Source organism: Myotis daubentonii, chromosome 2, assembly GCF_963259705.1.
Source record: "Myotis daubentonii chromosome 2, mMyoDau2.1, whole genome shotgun sequence".
NCBI classification, from domain to species: Eukaryota; Metazoa; Chordata; class Mammalia; order Chiroptera; family Vespertilionidae; genus Myotis; species Myotis daubentonii.
Window position 1 is genome coordinate 28,192,012 of NC_081841.1, and position 23,991 is coordinate 28,216,002.

The 23,991-nt window shown below is 37.2% G+C and overlaps 1 protein-coding gene across 8 annotated transcripts in view; it reads right to left on the reverse strand.

Annotated features, from left to right (window-relative positions):
• The window catches only part of EPS8 (epidermal growth factor receptor pathway substrate 8), a 172,561-nt gene that overhangs the window by 78,793 nt on the left and 69,777 nt on the right, over nucleotides 1-23,991 (reverse strand). For 6 of the 8 annotated variants that reach the window (XM_059682294.1, XM_059682297.1, XM_059682301.1 and 3 more), the window contains one exon: nucleotides 20,326-20,415. The exons of 1 other annotated variant lie outside the window; for it this stretch is intronic. The gene's annotated coding sequence lies outside the window, so the exon portion shown is untranslated. Of the gene's footprint in view, nucleotides 1-20,325; nucleotides 20,416-22,266; nucleotides 22,434-23,991 lie in introns of those variants that run through there. One more of the 8 variants, XM_059682298.1, reaches the window with a different exon arrangement.

The following is a 23,991-nucleotide window of genomic DNA, read 5'->3' on the forward strand; positions in this document are numbered from 1 at the left end:
TTTGGAACAAGAAGGGGAGAAAACCACTCCACCTACCCAAGCCACTCCCACTCCCCATTAATTATTTTTTTTTAATGTCTACTTTTTATAAATCAGCCTTGAGAATTATTATTCACTGATATTATATTAACTAGTACAAACAAAAATTACTGAGGAAATTAGCATCTCATATGATATCTTTTTTATTGCTAGATATCCTTTTTCCATATGTGTGCCAAATGCTAAATTAGTACAGTTCAACATACTCACAAAGGCAAGCGGATAAAGCTATCTAGGCGTGATGTAATCCAGCTGGAGGTAAAGACAGGAACACAAGTTCTAAAATTGTCTTTAATAAAATAAAAACTCTTGAAGTCAAATTTCATTATGACATTAAATGGCCTCTAAAAATAGTAAATCATAAAACCTTGTAGGTACAATGAGCAGAGCTGTAACCCACAGATGAGCTATAACATTTTAATATTTAACTACCCTGCTGCCACAGAACTACCTTCGTCTGTATTACCTTGAGCAGAGGACTCTAAGCAGTAAACAAAACACTGCAGATGGTTCACTCTGCATTTCCAGTACAGCTCCTTAAGAGGACCAATGGTTTCCAATCTGTACAACATAATTTTTATAAATGGTTACAACCTACAAAGTGGGAAACGCCACCTTTAACCAACAGTGGTACTAAATTCATCCCACTTTTCTAAATCACAAATACATCTCCCTGAGATTATTACAAGTAAAACTGATTAATTGTTAAAATATACAGAATTTTTTTAGGCCATGCGATTTTGTTTAAAGTTAAGCTTTCTACTGTATTATAGCACACATGCTGATATCACCCTTCCCAGATATTTTATAAAAACACTAGAGGCCCGCTGCACAAAATTCGTGCAAGGGGCTCGGCCCTCACAGCTGCAGCAGCTTGCCTCGGCCTTCACAGCCCTGGCTTCATCCGGAAGGACGTCCGGAAGGTTGCTTGGCTGTCTGATGTAATTAGCATATTACGCTTTTATTATTATAGATACTACTCATCTCAACCCTTCTCTTCTTGTCTGCCATACTACTCAAACACTGGTCATTTAATCAGAGGACAAGAAATGTCGTATCAAGGATTATTCATTGTTGCCATTTGTCTGTTCTACTTTAGCAAGATATGGTCTTACAGATCTAGCCGAATAGTTACAGGGAACAGGTGTTTTGCGCGAATGGAATATTTTGTGCATTGCTTTAGGTACCAGAGTATATCAAGGTCAAAAGGTATAAGCCCAAGGAAAGTTCATGATTGGGCACATAAGGTCAAACTCTCAACTCATTCTTAACTGCTCCTTATTCCTATTATTCTAAACCACTTAACAGTTTGTTGACAGAGTAAAAATGTAATCCTTTCACAGTACCACCCTTCATTTATCTTCAAAAACAGAGGCAATCCTAATATATTATTAGAAAGTAATGCAACAAATAATACACAAAAACAACAACCAAAAAAACCCCATTCCAGTAACCATCTACATTTGTCTGACTACAAAAATAACTGATTGTCAGTAGATACTTATACAAAAATCACACAAGATCTAGGACTAACAAAACCTTCCTTGAAAACCTTCCCATCTCCCATTCTCTCTTTTTTTAAAAAATATATTTTATTGATTTTTTACAGAGAGGGAGAGAGATAGAGAGTTAGAAACATCGATGAGAGAGAAACATCGATCAGCTGCCTCTTGCACATCTCCTACTGGGGATGTGCCGGCAACCCAGGTACATGCCCTTGACCGGAATCGAACCTGGGACCTTTCAGTCCACAGGCCGATGCTCTATCCACTGAGCCAAACTGGTTTTGGCTTCCCATTCTCTTAGAAAAAAAGAAAAGACATATTTAGGAAAAGAGCACATTACAGGCAACATAAGAACAGCATAGTATAAAGTTCAAGAGAAGCTAGATGTGGGGTGGGTCTAGAGAACAAAATCTCCCTCAGGGGACTGAACCAGAGAAGGCCAGAGAAATCTTTAGAAATGTATAGTATAGTGGGGGGGGGGGAGTGGGGGGGGGGCATCAAAGGGTACAACGTGGCAAGTAGAAAGACCAAATGCAAGGTGGGCACCTCACGCTGGGAGGGCACCCCGTTCATAAAATCCCTCAGGCTTCGGGCTGCAAGGTGTGAGCTGAATAAACCAGAAGAGAGAAGAGCCAAGACATGAGGCAGCTGGGTAACATTTAGGAAACCACCAACAGTTCAGCTACTGAAGAATAACTTAGAGGTAGAAAGTGATTAAGGAGGAAGCTGGAGATAAAACCAGAATACATAAAGTTACATTTATATCAAATTTTGTTAGACTGAAATTCAGTGTTACTTATTGTTTCTGTGTAACTGCTATTCACATATACTAAGATTACATTTGCTTTTTTGTTTAATCTTTTGTATTCTTTAGAGTTAAAAATTAGCTTACCCTAAACCCTTAGATTTCCTATGTACTTTTATTAATTTCATCCCTTAGTCTCCACTACAGTGAAGTCTCCCTTCAATATTTTAAACACCATTATTTTTATCTTTCAAGAGTCATCTCTCCCGGACCCCTGTACTATATTCCTGTTGAAATCTAAGCTGACTACTCGCTAGGCCTCCTAAACAGTTTTCATCATGGTATCCAAATTCCACATTATCCTCCTCATTCCTGTCATCTTTCTCCTGTCTTAGATCCTTGTTTCCTGGATCCCAAGACTCCCTCTTCCTTACTTTTACTTTTTATCTTGCAAGAGCACATATTTCAGGAAGCATCTTCCAATCTCACACCTGGAGATAGACACCTGACTGCCAAAATCTTGGTGATGAGTAGAAGTGGGCTAGGCTGAACCACTGCTCAGTAACTATTTCACTTAATCTTCTACCTGCCTGTGCCTTGTGTCCCCCACTCAAGAGTTCTGCAAGTTCACATTCTCCACAGAAGAAACATCCATCCTCGCCGAGTATGGGAGGCATCGGGGATGCAAGGCCCCTTTACACACACTACCTCCTAGTTCTCCTGTTCTCAGCCTCACCCTCATGGTTGAGCCTTTCTGAGGTTCTGAAGTGAAAATCAGGTTGCTTCTCAAGGTCTCTCACTAACAGCTTGGGTTTCAGTTTCTCGGGACTCTAGGTGAGTTACAATGATCCCTATGCTGTCCTTTTTTAAATCCCTTTACTGACATTTTATTTGGAGGGAGTAAAAATAACGGTGCTTAATCTGCCCTTTTCTATAATGATTTTCATTTTCTAAACATTGGCAAATATTAATGAAAAACTCAGGAGAGCCTTGGCTGGTGTTGCTAAGTGGTTAGAGCCTCGGCCAGCACACTGAAGGGTCAGGCATTCAATTCCCAGTCAAAGAAAGGCACATACGTGGGTTACAGGTCCAATCCCAGGCCCTGGTAGGGGTGGGTGCAGGAGGCAACCAAGTGAAGTGTCTCCCTCTCCCCCTCCATAACTCTTTTCCACTCTCTCTTTAAAACACACACACACACACACACACACACACACACACACACACACCAAAAATCAATGGGAAAAATATTCTCAAGTGAGAGTTAACAAACGAGAGAGAGAGAGAGGAGAAAAAAAACAGTCACCTTTAATATGAACTTGAGAGGTCAAGTTGAACTATGAGATATGAGTACAAGTTTATACTAAAAATAAAAGTACCATAACAGCCAGAGTGATAATAACACAAAAAAAAATGAAGGAAATTTACCTTACATAAAGTCAGCTGATATTTTGGTGGTAAATGTTTAATTACCTGTTGTTATTGTAACAACAAATGCTGTTTTCAAATCCAAAAAGAGAAAAAAAATTATCGTGTGTAAAAGTGAGGCATATCTCCAGCAATGCCAGCATTATAATTAATGAAAAATGCTTTAATTCTTTTTCTGGAAATTAAATCATAGCTTTAAATGCACAACTGAGTTGGGTACTTAATTTGGAGGCAATATCCCCAGTTAAATTAGGTATTATTGTTAATAAGAAATGCCTTAATTGTTTTTCTGGAAATTAAATCATAGCTTTAAATGCACAATAGTTATGTGTGCCTAAATGAAACTCGTCCTTGGGTAAATATTCATTTTAATTATTCAGCATTTTTTCCAAAGAGAAGCCCATTTAAATGAATAGAGTTGGGAACAAATACTTTTTGAGCTACCCCAAAACAAAAGTCAGAGATATTTGTGCATTAGTCTTACAAGTCAAGCTGCCTATAAAAAATTGTGAAACTTTCTTTTCCTAAGATGATATTTACATAGTCATAAAAGTTAAAAGAAGCCCTAACCGGCTTGGCTCAGTGGATAGAGTGTCGGCCTGCGGACTGAAGAGTCCCAGGTTCGATTCCGGTCAAGGGCATGTACCTTGGTTGCCGGCACATCCCCAGTGGGGGGGTGTGCAGGAGGCAGCTGATTGATGTTTCTCTCCCATCAATGTTTCTAACTTTCTATCCCACTCCCTTCCTCTCTGAAAAAAATCAATCAATATATATATATATTTAAAAGAAAAGAAAAATTAAGTCCAATCTTTTTAATTATGGCAATTAAATTTCATATTTAAAAGATAGTAAGTATAATAAGCTTTCATTGTGGGTAGTACTGTCTTTAAAAAATGTCTGCCAAATTATAACAATGGATGTTCTCAAAAGTAGCAGTAAAGTTCTTTCTAATCCTGAAATCATCTATGAACTGGGGTAAATTTAGACATATCTGTGTTCATTGTTGTAAAAATATAATGCTCATTTGTTAAGCATTTCAGTGTATCAGTCTCTATGCCAGCACTTTATGTGAATGACTTTGCTCAATTCTTACCACCTTATGAGTTGTAAGAGCTTATTTATCCTCATTTTAATGAGGAGTCTTGGAATTATAAAAGTTATAAGTGAGGGTAACTTGGCTATGATACTTATATATCATAAGATTTGACCACAAGTTGTGGTTTTATCTACTACTAGAGGCCCAGAGCATGGGTTCATGCACCGGTGGGGTGCCTCAGCATGGCCTGTGGGGATCAGGCCAAAACTGGCTCTCCGACATCCCCCAAGGGGTCCCGGATTGGGAAAGGGTGGTTCTCAGGTGATGCACCCCGAATCGGGCTCCCTCCTCTCTGGTTCCGTGTGTATCACCTGAGAACCCCAGCTGCCAAGTCACTGCAGCTCAGCAGCTCCTGCATTGAGCATCTGCCCCCTGGTGGTCAGTGCACATCATAGCTACCGGTCGGATGGTTGAATGGTCGGCCAGTTGGCTGGTCGTTTAGGCTTTTATATATATAGATGGTAGCAATTTTTAACCTTTTTCATCTCATGGCACACACAAACTAATTACTGATATTCTGTAGCAAACCAAGAAATGTTATATTTTTTACAAATCTGACAAAAAAAGTCGATATAATTTTAATTCATTCACACTGGACAGTTATCATTGTCATGATAATCTAAGGGACAAAAGGTCAGTGTCCCTGACTGGTCAGTTATTGAATGTTTTAAAAATTCTTGCAGTACTCAAGGTAAAAATTGCTGCACTATTGTATACTTTCCTTTAACTAAAGATAAATCCAATATTTTGCAATTGGATGGGAATATGTCAACACTGATTAATTAAAAGCCAAAATGGTCTTTGTAGATGATTATTCAAACAAGATTCATTCAATATTACTTGGCCCAAGCCAATAACTGTACTGGTTCACTTATTCACTCATTGGACAAGTACTAACTATGTAATCATTATGTGAACATCACCTAGAGCACTGTCAAAAGTAACTTCCTTCCATAATGAAAGCTTACTGTATCATCACTGTTCAGTACAGGTGTTGGACACCTAAAGTGCAGCTAGTGCCACTGAGAAACCAAAATTTTAATTCTGTGAGATTTATGTTAGTTTATATTTAAGTGTAAATAGCCACATGTGGCTAATGGCTAGAATACTGAACAAGATAGCTCTAGATACAGAGTACAGTTCACAAAATAGACATGGTTCTTAGCTTCATGGAGCTTACAATCTAGTGGAAGAACCAACATGAAATAATTAAAACCTACTTATATAAAAACCCTGGGTGTAACATCATGGCCAGAACCGCAACCAACCGGAAAGAAGTCAGTCCTGCAGGAAATGGCTGTGGCCTCCCCCAGCTGTTTCCTGGAGAGTGAGGTTTCAGGCAGGAACCTGCTCTCAGGACAAGGTTTCAGGCAGGAACCCGCCCTCGGAGCGGAGGGTGGAAGTGAAATGATTTGTAATGTATCTATTATTGAAGCTACCTTTGGAAATACTATATCTATAGATAATATTAAAAATATCTAAATGTGCAATTCTTTGTCCAAAAAATCAGCATGTTCAAAAATTAAATGAAGAAATTTTGGATATACTTGATGGAGATTTTCACACATATTTGAGTGATGATTCCATTGATTCCACAGATGATGCTGAAAAGGAAAATTTTCCCATCGAATTTCTTAATAGTATTACTCCCTTGGGAATGCCATGTCATAAATTAAAATTGAAAGTGGGTACAATCATCATGCTATTGAGAAATCTCAATAGTAAATGGGGTCTTTGTAATGGTATCAGATTTATTATCAAAAGATTACGACCTAACATTATTGAAGCTGAAGTATTAACAGGATCTGCAGAGGGAGAGGTTGTTCTGATTCCAAGAATCAATTTATCCCCATCTGACACTGGCCTCCCATTTAAATTGATTCGACAACAGTTTCCCGTGATGCCAGCATTTGTTATGACTATTAATAAATCACAAGGACAAACTCTAGACCAGTGGTTCTCAACCTTCTGGCCCTTTAAATACAGTTCCTCATGTTGTGAACCCCAACCATAAAATTATTTTCGTTGCTACTTCATACTGTAATGTTGCTACTGTTATGAATCGTAATGTAAATATCTGATATGCAGGATGGTCTTAGGCGACCCCTGTGAAAGGGTCGTTCAACTGTCAAAGGGGTCGCGACCCACAGGTTGAGAACCGCTGCTCTAGACAGAGTAGGCATATTCCTACATGAATCCGTTTTCGCACATGGTCAGTTATATGTTGCTTTCTCTCAAGTTTGAAGAGCATGTGATGTTACCGTTAAAGTTCTAAATACTTCATCACAAGGGAAATTAGTCAAGCACTCTGAAAGTGTTTTCACTCTTAATGTGGTGTACAGGTAGATATTAGAATAAGTTTAATCACTTTATCAGTCATTGTTTGCATCACTGTTGTTTTTATATCATGTTGTTTTCATATCATGTTTTTGTTGTTTTCATATCATGTTTTTGTCATTTTTATATCATGCCTCTGTTGTTATATCCTTTTGTTACTGTTTATTTATTAATAAGTTTATATATTATTTTCATATACATTTTACTAATTTCCTTACATCTCTCACACTTCTATTATAGAGAAAGGTCAAATAGCAATATTAAAATATCTCCGCTAATTAATTCCTTTTTTAAAAAAAAACATTTTATTGAATTTTTACAGAGAGGAAGGGAAAAGGATAGAGAGTAGAAACATTGATGAGAGAGAAACATTGATCAGCTGCCTAACAACCAAGGCACATGCCCTTGACCAGAATCGAACCCGGGACCCTTGAGTCTGCAGGCTGATGCTCTATCCACTGAGCCAAACCAGTTAGGGTAATTAATTCCCTTTTAATGTGCACGAATTTCATGCACTGGGCTACTAGTAATAAATATAATATTACAACTTCTGTTACTTGCTTAAAAGAAAAGATAATATTTGTGAGGACCTAACATAAGACTGAAGCAAATCTAGCATCTAAAAAGTATGACATTGAGCAATTCATTCTGAAAATGTTATTTCAGGATTTCCTCATTTAAAATCTAAGATAACTAGTAAAACACCGAAACAGAGAATTTATGAATTTTTTTCGAAGTGCTTTCTATGTTTTAAGACTAATGCACAAAGAGTGCTCTGTTGAAAAGATGCCTACGCAAAAATAACTGAATAAGAATGTTGTTCTTGTTTTCCTATTTTAGGTAATGCTCTGAATTTAAGTGAAATAAAATGAAAGAGAATAAAAAATTACAAAAAAAGCAGTAAAATCTATAAAATGTTAACTTTAGACACTTCAAGTTTAAGAACATGGATTTGATGAGAAATGGGAAAGTGAGAGAAGAACAACCGAACTACTATTCCACTTGGGCAGCAATGGGATTTTTTTTATAGTAGCATGCCCACTTTCGGGCCAGTGTCAATTTATACACCAAAAAAGAAAATTTATTTTGCCAATAATTATATTCCCGGACTTGAGCACCTGGAATTGAAAAAGGGCAAACAACTCTCTACAGTGAATTAATAAGGGGGGGGGGGGGGGGAGGGTGAGAGTATTTGGATCAATCAGGGAATGGGAGAATCACCAGAAACCTTCATGTTCCTGGATCATATTGGGTGGATTTTTGTTGGGAAGCTAAGATGAATTTGCTTGGGTAAGTAGGATATTTGAGGTCAGAAGGAAGAGGAAATTTGAAGAGGGAATTATCACGAAAGCTGGGAAGGCCACATTTGCATTTCTTTCTTCCCATTCCCATAGTCCCCATCTCTAAGCACCTTGGAGATGGCCTATAATAAACTGAGGTAGGGAAAACTGGGGGCAGAAGCATGATCTGATTTAATAAAAAAATGAATTGCTCATAAGAATAAGTTTATTTTGCCCTAACCGGTTTGGCTCAGTGGATAGAGCGTCTGTCTGCGGACTGAAGGGTCCCAGGTTTGATTCTGGTCAAGGGCATGTACCTTGGTTGCGGGCACATCCCCAGGAGGGGGTGTGCAAGAGGCAGCTGATTGATGTTTCTCTCTCATCAGTGTTTCTAACTCTCTATCTCTCTCCCTTCCTCTCTGTAAAAAAATCAATAAAATATATTAAAAAAAGAATAAGTTTATTTTAATATTTCTACATAGCCCCCAAATTTAATTGCAGCTCTTTATTAAATAAACTGGGTATAATTCAGCTAGCTTAACTGCTGTCCCCATTTTAAGGCACCTGATTTTATAAAGTCAATGCACTAAGAAAACTAACCTACTACCTCGATTGCTAATAGTTGTGATAGGAGGAAAGATAAGTAGTGATAGAAAACAAGCAGTAGCAGCTCACATTTCGATAACACTATGTGCCGGGCGCTATTCTAAGTGCTTTACATTTATTTATTTTCTTTTAATTGTCACAACAGCCTTATGACATAGGAATCATTATCCTCACTTTACGGATGAGTTAAGCTAGGTACAGAGTTTAATAACATGCCCAATGTCAAAGAGCTAATAAATAGTAGATATGGAATGAAATCCAACCACTTTGCCACAGAGGAAAATAATAGTTATAAAGTTGGTTTTTTCACCCCAACTCACAAGGTCACATAGCATCTAAAGGATTTCTTTCTTTTGTTATAAATGTATTATACATGAAAGCACATACATTTGTATAGAAGAGAACTAACAGTCTAGCTTTTACTTATAGACAAGAAAGGAAAGACATTGGATTTTGGAAGTTTATGAAGTAAAGGCAGGCGATAACCAGATTATTAGAAATAATATCAAGATAAAGGCAAAGGTAGTACCAGAATCAAGACAATGGACCCTAGCGCTTCAAAAGGATCTCGAAATTCTAAAAGGGAGTGGCATCGCCTTGATTTTTGTTCAGCGGAGTCCACATCTATTACAGAATACTTACCTATGGGAACATTTTTCCACCTGTGTAATGGCAATCAAGAAAACCAGAGCTGACTCTTACACCCAACTGTGAAGCAACATGCTTTTAAACACAAGGGGGCATATGAATTATTATGAAAGAAATATATCAAAAAGTAAAAAACAGACTGAAACTGTAGAGATTTTCCACTTTACCTCTATGAAACAGAATAATACATAGTAGACACTTTTCCTCCAACTTCTGTGGGAAATACATTCTCTCAAAAACTTCAACAAATTAACTTAAAAACATGCACTGCTTTTTCTAACAAAACATTGTTTAGTTTTACTGAATGTGAGGGGAAAAGATTTCAGTTTTCCTCAATCTACTAAGCTATCAGCATAGCTTAAACTCAGCAACCTCTTTTAATAGCTTCACTATATTACATGTCAAGAGAGAAACATGGTTGTTCCTTATAATACATATTTTCTTATATTTGGTCTCACACCTTAAAGTAGTTTTTAAAGTCCATACATTTTGTGTTGTGTAAGCAGTAAAAATCTATGAATGAAGAGTATCAGGATGTTAAGTGATCTTTTGGCCTTCTGATGAGCTAAAATCAAATCATTTCAGAAGTTTTTATACATAAAATTTGAATCAATCTAATACTACTCCCTTCTAAAACTTAATTTTTTTATTATTCTTTTATCTAAATCCTATCAAAGTAACCCACTGCCCTCAAGATCACATCAAATTCCATTGCACAGCATGGTGCTCCTGTGATCTGGCCCTTCGTACCCTGACAGCTGCTTCTTTCACCATTTCTTCCTTCTTGCCGCTTCCCCTGCTCCCTCCAGACCCACCACCCGCACCCCTCCCGAGCTCACTATGCATGAGCCATACTGAAGTACTTTTCAGACTCTTGCCTTAAAGAGACATCATCTGTCTGGAATATCCTTCCACCCACAAACCTCTGCCACCTTCACCTGGCCAGCTCCTAATCCAACTTTAGATCTCAGAGCTGGGAGGCCTGATTGCTCTACAGCAGGACAGATGCCTCTCTCACATGTTCCCATTAACACTTCAGTCTAACATTAAGATGCACATGTCATGCTGCAGGAACTTCCTATTTCCTTGTTTACACACAGGATTTTACATTTCTTGAGAGCAGGGCTAAATAATTTCAGTGAATACCAAGCGCTAAGCATAGCTCCTAACATGCAGTAAGTTCTCAATAAATATTTATTTAATGAATAAAAAAGTATGCCCTTAATTATTTTTTACTTGAGCAAATTAAGATGTTTATTTCAAATCTTCTTATTAAGAAAAGACAGAATGAAACAATGTTCTAAAAGCAAGAAAACTTAGGATGAAATATGTTAACTAGTGAAAGAGTTAAAAACGGAAAATACTTAGCATCACTAACTTCTCACAAGAGCCACTTAGGGAAAAGAGAGTGTCAACCCTACCCCCCAAAAGTCTCTCCAAGTCACTCCCATTCACACTGTAAAACAGACGTCTCCTCTCTCCTGCCTTCCATCTTGACTTCTCTTATTACCAGCTATCTTCCATATTTTCCCCAAATGGAGTGGGAAATGAAATCCTCTTCTAATCCTATCTTCTCACCTCTCCAGTTGTGCCCCGATCCTCTCTGATGGTGACCAGCAGACCTACCAGCACCCACCCACTTTCCGTGAGTGTTGAGAAAACATCATTCCTGGGACGTCCTAGATGTCAACTTGACTTAGGTTTGTCGTGAATTTAGAAAGAACACTCCATGCTGAAGTCAATATTATTCCTCGCTTTGCCAGCACTATTTCTAACTCTGTGCCTTGGACATGTCACTTAAACTAGTAGGTCCCCCATTAGTACTGGTTAGCCTGGAAACCAGGGTCTCTCCAAGAGGTCTTTGCAGCTGTGAAGTCCTGGTGCATTCGCTCAGTGACATCAGTGACAAAGGCCAGCATATCAGCTCAGTGACCTGCTTCCTGTCAGATACATTTACCCATACAGGCCACCTGATGGAACAGAACACAGCAGAAAAGTACCCTATCTTGTCATTTGTGGGGAGGGAGAGATACTGAAGTCCCTTTGATGACTGGAAGTTACCCTCATAAACTCCAAACCTGCCTACAAATAAAGCATGTGATGACATGAGGAGTTTCATACTTTTCTTTTTTTACAATTTAGCTGCTAAGAATCCCTGGGACTAGCACGTGGCAGCACACAGTAGTTCACTCCAGGTAGTTAACTGGGAAGAAAAGATCGATTTCCCTGCTCTCCCAGGAACTGAAGCGATTTCATTCTGAGATGCTAAAGCAAAAATTTTTCCAGGAAACAAGTGTTTGAATTTTATGTGACATGAGACTCAGTGTTTACAGGAGTGGGGCTTGATCTCAACTGCCACTGTTGTCACTTCAAAGAAGGCCAATTTCGCCAAGAGCCACATGGCTGCTTCCCTGCTGTGAGGAAAATAGGATGAAACAAAGTGGCATGCTCTGGTAATGGCTGCAGGTGCCAAGGCAAAAAACCAGACTCCAACCAAAGCTCAATCCTTAAGATTTAAAAAAAAAAGAAAAATGACCAGCTATCAGTCTACTAATGTAAGTGGGCAAAGGATTCACAGCACGGGTCACCACTACCCACAAATTATCCCCAAACATATCTATTGACCTTGAGAACCTTACAGAGGCTCAATGACAATAATGTGCTCTTACAAAAAGGACAGTCCTACTTGCTGCTCCCTAAGAGCAGGGGTGAGCAAACTTGCCCATAAGGCAATTTCCTAACACCCAAAGACAACTTCCTGAGCCCTAAAAAAGTCAATATTTCTGCCAAGAAGGAAAATGCTTTGTGGATGTTTTTTTTGTTTTGTTTTTTTCAGAGCTACTGGAAACAATAAAAACTTACTGAGTATACCCCAATGCTTTCATTGTGTAACTGTTTCATAGTAAAAGGAACATGTTGTGAAGATAGGCAGCCTTGAACGTAAGTCCTGACTCTACCATCTCCCTGTGACTTTAGACAGATCATATCCTCTCTAAGGCCCTATTTACTCATCTGTAAAAATGAGAAGGTTGTTAGCTAGATTATAAGCAAAATCACACATAGATCAGTTAAGATGTATTGCCTACACCTCTATCTATCAGTTCCTTTTTGACTGACCTGCAGGCCTCTGCTCTTACCCTAAACATCCTTCGTACTAGCAGTTTTATACGTTACATCTATCAATTCCTCAATTTCCACCCTGTTGTTAAAGTCCTCCCTGACCAACTCAACATTAACAACTTCTAGTCCTTTGGCAATTATTTATTGTGTTTCTTGTTTTTTAGTGTGGCTATGAAGAACCAGTCTGATTTAGTCCTTTGTATCTCTAACACAGCTCCAGGACTTGGCAAACTAACACAGTGTTTTGCAAAATAAATCCTGTACTAAAGTTGTGCTATAGTTTTACATGTGTGTGCTAAAGAAAGTCCATAGAATTTTAGTGACCAAAGTGGAACATTATCATCAATACAAATGTCCTCTAAAATGGACACAAATGACCCCACCGACACAAATGACTCTTATCTGAAGCAAAACTTGTGAAATAGAAACTTATTCAGAGGTACAAAATTGAATTAAATATTTTAAAAATTAACTTAGCAGAATTTCTACAGTTCCAATTAGATAAAAACCCCCAGTAATAATTGAGTTGAAGTACCAATTTAAGTATTGCTGTTGGTGTGGTCATGTATCAGTTATGATTTTAACATCTGATCTGAAAAGCAGAACTTTGGTGAAAGTACGCCTATTTATATCAAGGAGGCTCAGAACTGACTCAGAGGAAAACGTATTATCCTCTGACTCACTAGGACCACTTCCTGCAACACCCAGTGTTTTTCTTGGAAGGAAGTCTAACAAGTGGCATTTCTTTCAAACACTGATTAGACAAAATTGAAGTCTAAAACAAAATGGACAAAAGATACCAATTTCCCTAAGCCGACCAGGTTCCAAAGTGGAGACCATCCCATAGACCTATATTATCTGGCCATAAAAGCGAAAACTTTAAATACACTAAAAAAATAGATAATCCAAGGTATATTATAATGAATAAACCACTGAAGATTTACACATATCCCTTTTTATACCATAATCTCTTAATAATAAAGAAACAACTTTATGATTTTAATCTGCACAATTAACTAATATCTTAGGCTTTTGAAACAGTCATTTTTTTTCAAGGTTATTCTTTTTTCCTCTCTGTGTGACCAATATTTCATAATAATTTACAAAAACAGTAAATAACACTCAGTGCTTATATAGGCCAAGCATTGTTAAACATTCTTGGCCCCCATTAATTCAAATGATAATCACTATTCCTCCAAACAGCAGATTCTATTATTATATATATTTTACAGATGAGGAAACTGTGGCGCAGACCCATCCTTCCCCACTATCACACGTGGTAAAGCCTCAAACCCAAACAGACCAATGGAAGAGCCCAGACTCTGTTTCCACAGTATGTCTGTGATTCCCCACCCCCACACTGGGATGCCTGCTAAAACTTAAACATACTTATGCACAGAGACACATGCACATGTATAATTACATATGTATGTATGTATAAACATTTCACATTTAACAAAATCTGTGCCAAAATTTATGTATGTCCTTTTCATATATTAGTTTATTAATTCTACTGTGACTATTATATCACTAGGATTTGGGTACGAATAAAACCAAACCTTTAATATAGAAGAACAATTACTTAGATAAGCTTTGAAACATTACACTGTCCAGATACGTTTATGTCACTTTAACTTGTTTTTTTAGTTCTAAAATATTGGAAACATCTCAAAGAATTATAAAAAACACCAAAATGATTCTGCCCTGGACACAGGCCTTAGGGGAGAAAAATAACACATAACATTTCCTTCTTCAAAATAACAAGCAATTACACTGAATCTTGCTGTTTGTTTCCTCTTGAGTAATCTAGACTGGAGGGATTTCAAACACCTGACTCTCGCAGTATTTTGCTTTCAGTAGAAAGACCATCCTTTCATGTGCCAAGTCAGCTAATAAGTGTTCAATCATATCTATAACTGATTCATAGAAACTAGTTTAAATATTAAATTACTGCATATTTCTAGTTCTTAATATTTGAAAAAGAAATTCCAGGTTAGCTAATGATGCAGACTATGCACTTTGAAATCAGCCACAGTCACTCTGACCTTCCTATTATTAAGGAGCAGTTTAACAGAAGGGCAAAGTTATCCCAGAAAGGTGAAACCCATAAAGCAGCAGCCCAAGGAAATGCAGTATTTCCTAGTGGTAGCACCACTCTGGGGGTGCTGAAGATTCAGAGGGGCTCTTGAAAGCCTGCCAGTGTGATTTTAGGGCCAAAACAGTCATCCTGCTTCCTAAAAGTATATAATTTGCCCAATCAACATAGTGGATAAAATTCTAGCCCTGGAAATTAATTCATTCACATGAGTCAAACGGAGTAGGGCCCTCTGTTTGACTATATTCCACCCTCACACAACATTCTCACAGTATATGGAGGGGATAAAATAAGACAATATATATCAAAAATTACTTTAAAAATATAAAATGATTTGGAATAGGTATGTTCCTTTACAATAAGATCATAATGAAAGAGCTTATGAAAAGGCTCAAATAATTTTTGTAAATTCCTCTGCATTTTTCACTTCTTAATTGAGCTGCTAAGCAGCCGGGCTGAAGGACTCTCCCGCCCCGCCCAACCCGGCCCCAAGTGCACGAATTTCATGCACTGGGCCTCTAGCATATTCAATAAGATGGCTTCTAAGGTCAAACTTTTAAAGTCATAAGAGAAGAAAAGACTTATATCTTGCTTTTATAATTAATTAATCCATTATTAAAGTTTCCAGCAAATATCTATAGGAATTACAAAAGAGTGTTAACAAAAATTAAGACTTTTAAAAATTTTAAAGGCATAACAATGTCTGTAATTTTCATTTAAAAAGTTATTAACTTGATGTCTTCTGAAAAATAAATTGTTAACTGCAATAGTTAAAATATCCTCTGTTCCTGGTAAGAAGCCAAGTGACATTGATAATATCTAACTCAGTAATTTTAACCTAAAAAAGAAACCTTTAAAATAAATAAGACTTTTCTACATGCACCTCCCAACACACCCTCAGAAAACCTTAAATATCTGCTGGGGCAGGGGCTCTTTCTTCTCCCCTCACTGGTGAAAACAAAACAACTCTTAAACACTTAACCTCATATGCTAGCCTTGACTATATGACTCTTTTTGTAATGGAACAGATTTATAACATCTAGTGAAAAATTCCTCAAATTTCACATTAAACTCCTAACAATCTGATAGCATTAAACTAAAATTTACTATAGTTCAAGCTTAAGTAAAGCATACACAAGTGTCATTATTAAAGTCTTGTATAATCAGCAGTACAGGTATTGTTTTTACTACATTATTGGCTATTACTTTTTAACTCAAAGGTTAACATTCAAGAATAATCCTGAAAGGTTTTCTTTCCTTCTATCTCTAATTTCCATTTGCCTTCCTACTCTAAAGTTATCTTCTCTCTTTCCTTAATTGTTGTAAACCCCTATTTCATCTCCAATTTATGGTAAATATCTTGTGAAATAGTCCTTCCACATCTACTACAACTTTATTTCATACTAGAGGCCAAGTGGATTCGTGCACTGGTGGGGTCCCTCGGCCTGGCCTGTACCCTCTTGCAATCAGAGACCCCTCAGGGGGAGTTGGGGTGCCGGTTTCAGCCCAATCCCTGCAAGCCAGGCCGAGGGACCCCAGGCGCACAAATCCATGTACCGGGCCTCTAGTAAGCATATAAGATCTTTGGTTAATCTCTTCCCTCCCCCCCCCCCTTCTCTCAGAGACTCATCGTTCTGTTCCACGTTCCCAATCCTGTGCTTTGAGCATCTGCCCCCTGGTAGTCAGTGCGTGTCATAGCAAACAGTCGAACAGTCGAATGGTTGCTTAGGCATATATATATATATACACACACACACACACACACACACACACACACACACACACACACTTGGCAAATATGCAACCCTTTCCCCATTCTCTCTCTATGTTATAAATTCCTCAATGCAACCAAACTTATAAATGAAAGTATCTTAATTTAGAAGTTCAACTTTAAATATGAAGAAATAAGCCCCACAAATAGGAAGTATTTGAGTTTTTAACTTAATTAAACCTCTAAGCCTGATTGTCATGATACTCGGTCACCCAGAGAACCTGGGATCACATGTTTTAGTACCAAACACCCTCACCCTAACTGGTCATTTTTAGAAAAGTGGCTATATTCATTCTTTGTCAGATTTATTCCTGACGTCGCAATAATGCAAATTCACTTTTCCTTCTCAGAATCATATCCAGGTAAAATGCTCTCCATTCTTTTTTCCTGACTTTTCTGTGCAGACTGTCTGCAGGTCAAGCTCCATTCTGATGCCTTGACAACTGTTAAGTGGCCTATGGTAACAAGGGATTATGACCAATCTGAGTAGTTTAATATAATTAGGTAGTCTTCAGAAAGGAGAATAGTAGCTTTCACCCAGGCAATGCCTGTACTCATAATCATACCAGGAATTGTCAAGCAAAATGTCCATTCATTTTCTATGAATTCAGTAAATCTTGCTGAGGGCTTTACAGTGATGCGCAAAACAGATGTAATCCTGTCCTCAGAGCTGTTAGGAGATACAATGACCTTTTTTGACATTCCCTTGAATTTGCCAAGCTCTTTCCATCCTGGAGGCCTATCACACTCTGTCTGGAATAGTTATCCTCTTTGTCTTTGCTGCCTAACTCCTGTACCTCAGCTTAAACGACCCCTCAGGGGAAGTCTTGCCCTGGCCCACCAATCTATATTAGATCCCTCATTACATGTTTTCATAGCACCCTGAAATCTTCTTCATAAAACTTTACAATTAAACACATGGGCCAATATTTGCTTAATATCTGCTTTCAAAAATCCACTGCTGCCTGGCACATCTTCTACTGATGCAGACTCACTTTTCTATTTTGCACGTTATAGTGAAAACATTTTAAATCTCAGATTTCTTTAAATTTTTCTTTACATTTTCTTTATAACTCTAAATACAGTGTATTCAAAGATCTTCCTTCATATGTAAATGTTATAATAAAATTACAGTTCTCCAACCCATCCTATATTTTGCTTGTAAAATTTAACTGATTTGTTTATATCTTATATCTTATAATAACTAGCTAAAGTTATTACAAATGTTTACATCTGATATCTATTTAGATAATTTCAAGCCAGAATTGTGAATAGACATACCCAATTTTTACAAACAAATTTTCTCCACCATTTTCTTATCTGGGAGACTCAGGCAAACATGAGTCCCATTATTAAATGTGAAACTTTAGTCTAATGTAGCCTCTATGAGCCTAGTTCCATCCTTTGTTTTGTTTTAATAATTCCTTATTGTTGAAAGTATTACATATGTCTCCTTTCCCCCACCTCAGGACCCCCTCCAGCCCGCCCCCGCCCCTGCCCCCCTAGTTCCATTCTTTGTAAAGTAGTTACACTCTTTCAAGGTTACAAAGTACACAAAACCCCTAGCAAAATATCATAGTAAATACGTATCAATTCCTTCCTACAAGTGTGGGGGGGGGGGCGCGGGGGAGGGGGTCACGTGTCTGAAAATGTAGCCCTCTATTTCATATAAACCAGTTTCCATTACCTAAAAAAATATGGAGTATAAGTTTTTTTGCTCATGGGCTATACTGCAGGTCAGGGGCTGACAAACTTTCTGTAAAGGGTCAGTTTGGGGGTGTGGGGGCCACATACGGTCCCTGTTGTTATTTTTTGTTTTCATTTTGTTTTTAATAGCCTACTAAAAATGTAAAAACCATTCATGGCCCCTAGAAAACAGTGTGCTGACCCCCTGCTTTAAGTTCAAAAACACTCATTAATTCTTAACATTCACCATTACTTATCCTATTACCTGTATAATATTTAGCTCTTAATCAACACTCAATTGAAGAACTATTCTCTCTACTGTTTATCAAACCTCCAGTTTAACAAACACTGATTAAACATGTGTTTACATATGAGGTAACTGACTACCTAAAGAAACAGCAATATGTACTATAAAAGAACAAAGAAAGCCTTTTGAAGTCTTTCCTCTCTTTTTCCTGTTTTTTTTTTTCCCTGAGCCTACTACAAATCGGAATTTACCACATAATCAATTTATTATGCTCATGACCTCAAATTTCTCTTATCATATTCCTGTGTGTAAATTGGTGCTAGCTTGAGTTTCTTTATGAGAATCTGATTAGGCTTCATGTGCTATAGAACTGGAGTCCCCTCCTGCTTATTCTCCAGTAAGCTCCCTACTTCCAACTGTAGCATATTCTGATAAGTTCACCTTTTTGTCCCCAACTTCCAACGCAATCATTTCTTCTCTTCTTCCTTAGTTCAGCTCACCCCCTTATTGCTAACTATCCAATTTTTCTCCCTTTTTATGTATAATCCCAATGGGATAAAACTGTGTTGTTAGTTCTGTTATAGCTCTACCTCTGACCATCTGGGTATTTCTTAGGCTGAGTACCTTTCTTTCTTTCTTCATCTATAATAGGGGTTAAAATAGTGATGCCAACCAGACACAGTTAAGTGCAGAGGAAATACACATGTGGAAGTTATTTATTTACAATCTACAAAGTATGCTGAGAGACCACGAAGGTCTATAGACGTTACACTTGATTTAAGAACAGGCTCTGCCATTTATATTGATGAGTTATCCACCTTGGGCAAGTTAACCCCTGTAAGCCACTTATTCCTCATCTGTAAAATAAAAAGACAGTAATAACACCTACTTTATAGTGTTTATAAAAATTACATGGCATAATCCATGTTCAGAACTTATCATAGTACCTACTACATAGCAAAGGCTCCAAAAATGTTAAACGTAATTATTATTACTTAAGGGTAAGATGTATTTTTACTCCAGGGGCCATAGGCCTTTTATTATTAACTTCTCCGTCTCTACTTGCATTTGAGCCTATCTATGTTTCCATTGGTAAAGGTATGCCCCCCTTTTTTTACAATACTCATTAAACAAGTTCTTTGACATTTTGCTCTGTGGTACTGGGTTCCTCCTTACAGGGACTATTTAGTGTATTTCAGCAATAAAAGAGAGGGGAGAGGGAGAGTTGAAATGAAGAAGAAAAAGAGAGTGAGAGAGAGAGAAAAAAAAAACTATCAGCTCATACTTTGTATGTTATCAATTAGTACAGTCAGTTCTGTTATAATGCAACATATGCATTCCAGAAAACCACAATGCTATGCAAATCATATCATTAAAACCTCGGGGCTTATGGGGGAAATGGTGTGACACATAAAATAAGAAAGGAACCTAATAAAGACCACAGAACAGTTTTACATATGTTAAATCAGTGGTTCTCAACCTTCTGGCCCTTTAAATACAGTTCCTCATGTTGTGACCCAACCATAAAATTAGTTTTGTTGCAACTTCATAACTGTAATGTTGCTACTGTTATGAATCGTAATGTAAATATCTGATATGCAGGATGGTCTTAGGCAACCCCTGTGAAAGGATCGTTTGACCGCAAAAGGGGTCGTGACCCACAGGTTGAGAACCGCTGTGTTAAATGGTTAAAAGAAAATAAAAAACTGCAATATGGCACCTTACCTTGAAAAAGACATGAACTTTGCTTCTAGAATTGGCTGTCCAAAGGGCTGCAGCTGGTGAGTTATTGTGAAATGATGGGAGAAGAGTTACCTGAAATGGAAGGGAAAGTTATAAAATGAGATATGATGGCTATAGCTTACAGTATGCAGTGAAGTAAGGTAGCTAGAAGATATCTAAGGTGTGTGCTTGTGTATCCTACGTGGCTTGGTGAAGTTTCCTATGTTCACCTACAATCGCTCAGATAAAATCACGCATAACAAATGTAAGATTTATATTATACTCAAATTGTTCCCTAATATCAACAATATCTCATTTTCAAAGCAAGCATGATAGCAGAACTGACAGTACTATTACAAAACTATGAACTTTTGAAAAATGTTCTGACTCAAAACTGTAGTCACTGTTACAAAGCCAATGTTACTCTTCAATTACCTATTCAGCCCAAAGCTTTTACCTAGGAAAAGTCATTCTTTCCTTGTCAGTCTGAAGCCACTAAACATCATCTAAGATCACTCTTTGTTTCTTCAGCTTTCACTGTGGGCAGCAGCTCTGATTCAGAGAACCACACCATACTTGTTTAGATCTCTAGTTGATTCTCTGTTCCTAAATGTCCATTTCAACAGAGCAGTGAAAAGTCTTACGGTCAATAACTCACTATCATGTCAGTCATTCTATTTATTCGGTCACCCAGTATTTACAACGAGCATCTACTGAATACAAGGCGGCATGGGAGATACAAGATGAACCCACATCCAATACGAGATGGAGACTTAACTTAGTGGATCATTTAAAGTCAGAAATGTTACATAGGAGGTGTAAAACATTGTAACACATGTAAAAATAACATTAACACAAGACAGAACAGGAAGTACTTGAAGAAAATACATAATAGATTACTTTTAATGTTGGAAGAGAGGGCCAGAAGAAATTTAATGGGGGCCATTGGTAGATCTGAAGGATGATGTAAATTTTGGATATGAGGCAGAAACTCCAACTGTGGTATAGGCAAAGAGAAAGATGGGAAGTGGGAGGTGTAAAGCATAAAAATCAAGAAGCTTAAGCCATAAAATGAGCTACGTGGCTACAAATGATGTTACATCTCAGACCTTGAGTTTTAAATGATGAGAAATGGGAACGCCAGTGACAATTTTTATCCAGAAGAGTGCAACATCAGTTATGAATGGGCAGAAAGGAGACCAACTGGCTCTCACAAACCCAGGCTTTGGATAAATTGAGAGACTACATTCAAGTCTTTGGAAGGAGAGGGAAGAGCAGCAGGAGGGCTTTTTCCAACTACAATCCAGGCTTTGTGTCCAAGATTGATATGCATGGGCTCTACTTAATGGATACTAACTGTGTTGCATGGTCCGGTAAATTGTATAAAACAGTGGAATAAAGAAAATTACTTGCAAATGAGGCAAAAGTATTTTTTTTTTTTTAGAAACAATGAAGAAAAACAAAGAATGTAATACTAATAGTAATAAATACTGTCAGATTTTTAAATATGACTGTTCGAATTGCATAATTAGTAGAGCTAAATAATATGACCCTGAATTACATAAATATCTCCCATAACGCATTCTTAATATTCAAGAAACTATAGAAATGTTCCTAAAAGCAAAGCCTTCTTGGACAAACGTTCGTGTGAGATCGACGGCACGTTTAAGAAACACACATAGCAATTCAGCTCAGATTTTACACGAGCAAGTACAGAGAGAAAATATTTCACAGATTGCCTTAAATTTTAAAAAATATATTAAGAATTAAAACTATCACAAGTTTCTTCTAATCAAATTCCCAAATCTAGTTAATATATTCCATACACAAGATTCTGTATACAAATGCCACAACTTTGAAATAAAAGAGCGTAATTTCTTCACATAGCTGAAAAGTCCGTTTTTAAGTGCTTACATATCAAATTAAACAACTAAAAATACATACACAGCCTGCTAGTGTGGTTCAGTGGTTGAGCGTCAACCTATGAACCAGGAGATCACTGTTCAATTCCCAGTCAGGACACATGCCCAGGTTGTGGGCTCAAACCCCAGAAGAGGGCATGCAGGAGGCAGCCAATCAATGATTCTCTCTCATCATTGATATTTCTATCTCTCCCTCTCCCTTCCTCTCTGAAATCAATAGAAATTTATTCTTTTTAAAAAAACATATTCACAAACTTAACTCTAAAATAAATTTTAAAAAATACTTGTTTAATTAAATTAGAACTATCCTGTAAGGTAAATAATCAAAAGCACGTGATCACCTATTTTATCATTATCACCTACATAAAATTTTTATACAATTCAACTAAATTATTACTTACAAGGCTAAAGTATAATGAGCTGATTTATGTTCCCCTTAAAACTCCAAAGATGCCCTAACTGATTTGGCTCAGTGGATAGAGCTTCGGCCTGCGGACTCAAGGGTCCCAGGTTCGATTCCGGTCAAGGGCATGTACCTTAGTTGCGGGCACATCCCCAGTGGGGAGTGTGCAGGAGGCAGCTGATTGATGTTTCTCTCTCATCAATGTTTCTAACTCGCTATCCCTCTCCCTTCCTCTCTGTAAAAAATCAATAAAATATATTAAAAAAAAAAAAACTCCAAGGAAATTCCCCTAAGGAAATCTCATACCACCTACCTTGATGAATTAATGACACAATTTCATTGAAAAATAAACTAAAAAGGAGATTTCTCTAGATAATTTATTTCAGAATTATGTACATAAAAAATGAGTCTAAATGTCTTATCCTCTCTATAGTCATTTCCTCTTATGTGCAATTTACTTAAACTGAAGAACTGTTTCCAAAGGTAGCTGTTGAAAAACAGAAACTTTTAAAGCACTCCAGGTACAATAGCCTCCTTTAGGTGAGAATAGGGTGGACAAAGAACAAATATTTTATATACCATTCCCAGGGCACATAGGAAATTCATACTCAACTAACATATGCCTTAAAATTTGGCCTGTAAAGCCGACCAAAGCTTTGTCACAGGGTAAAACGAAATCAGGCCATAAACATCTCAAACCACCTCACCTACTGATGCTACCAAAGCTGCATTCAGTGCCATTAAAAATTTGTGTACATTGCTAATTCTCCTATGATGTAGGAAGTCTTAATAATAAACAAACACTTCAAAGGAAAATCAACATTTTCAAGACTGTATTTCAAAAAGGATCAATACAGCCATAACCATGGCACTTGAACTCAAGAATGTATTACATTTCCCAGCACCAAAACATGGATGTAACCAGTTATTTACTTTTGTTCTCTATCTAGCGATATAATATTTATTTCTAAATACTAAAACTTAGCCTTGCACCAAATTCCTAGTAACTAAGCAATAACCAAAAGGCTCTTTCTGACTTAAATTAAATTAACAAATTGATAAGAACTACAAAAATATATTAAGAATTACATATATTTGTCACTAAGGTCAAATTTTATATTTAAAACATCAAAAGTACAAAATTGGATTTTTTTAAAGAGTTGGTCTTTTAAAACTTCCATTAATTGACTATTTAAACGTTTACAAGTTCCATTAATATACAGGGTTTTAAAAAAAAAAAAAAAAAAAACTTTAAATACACATATTCACATTTCAGGCCCAAGAAAATGTTTACACAGAAATTTGGCAGGGTTAAGTCTGTGGAATCAAAGCCAATAACAACCT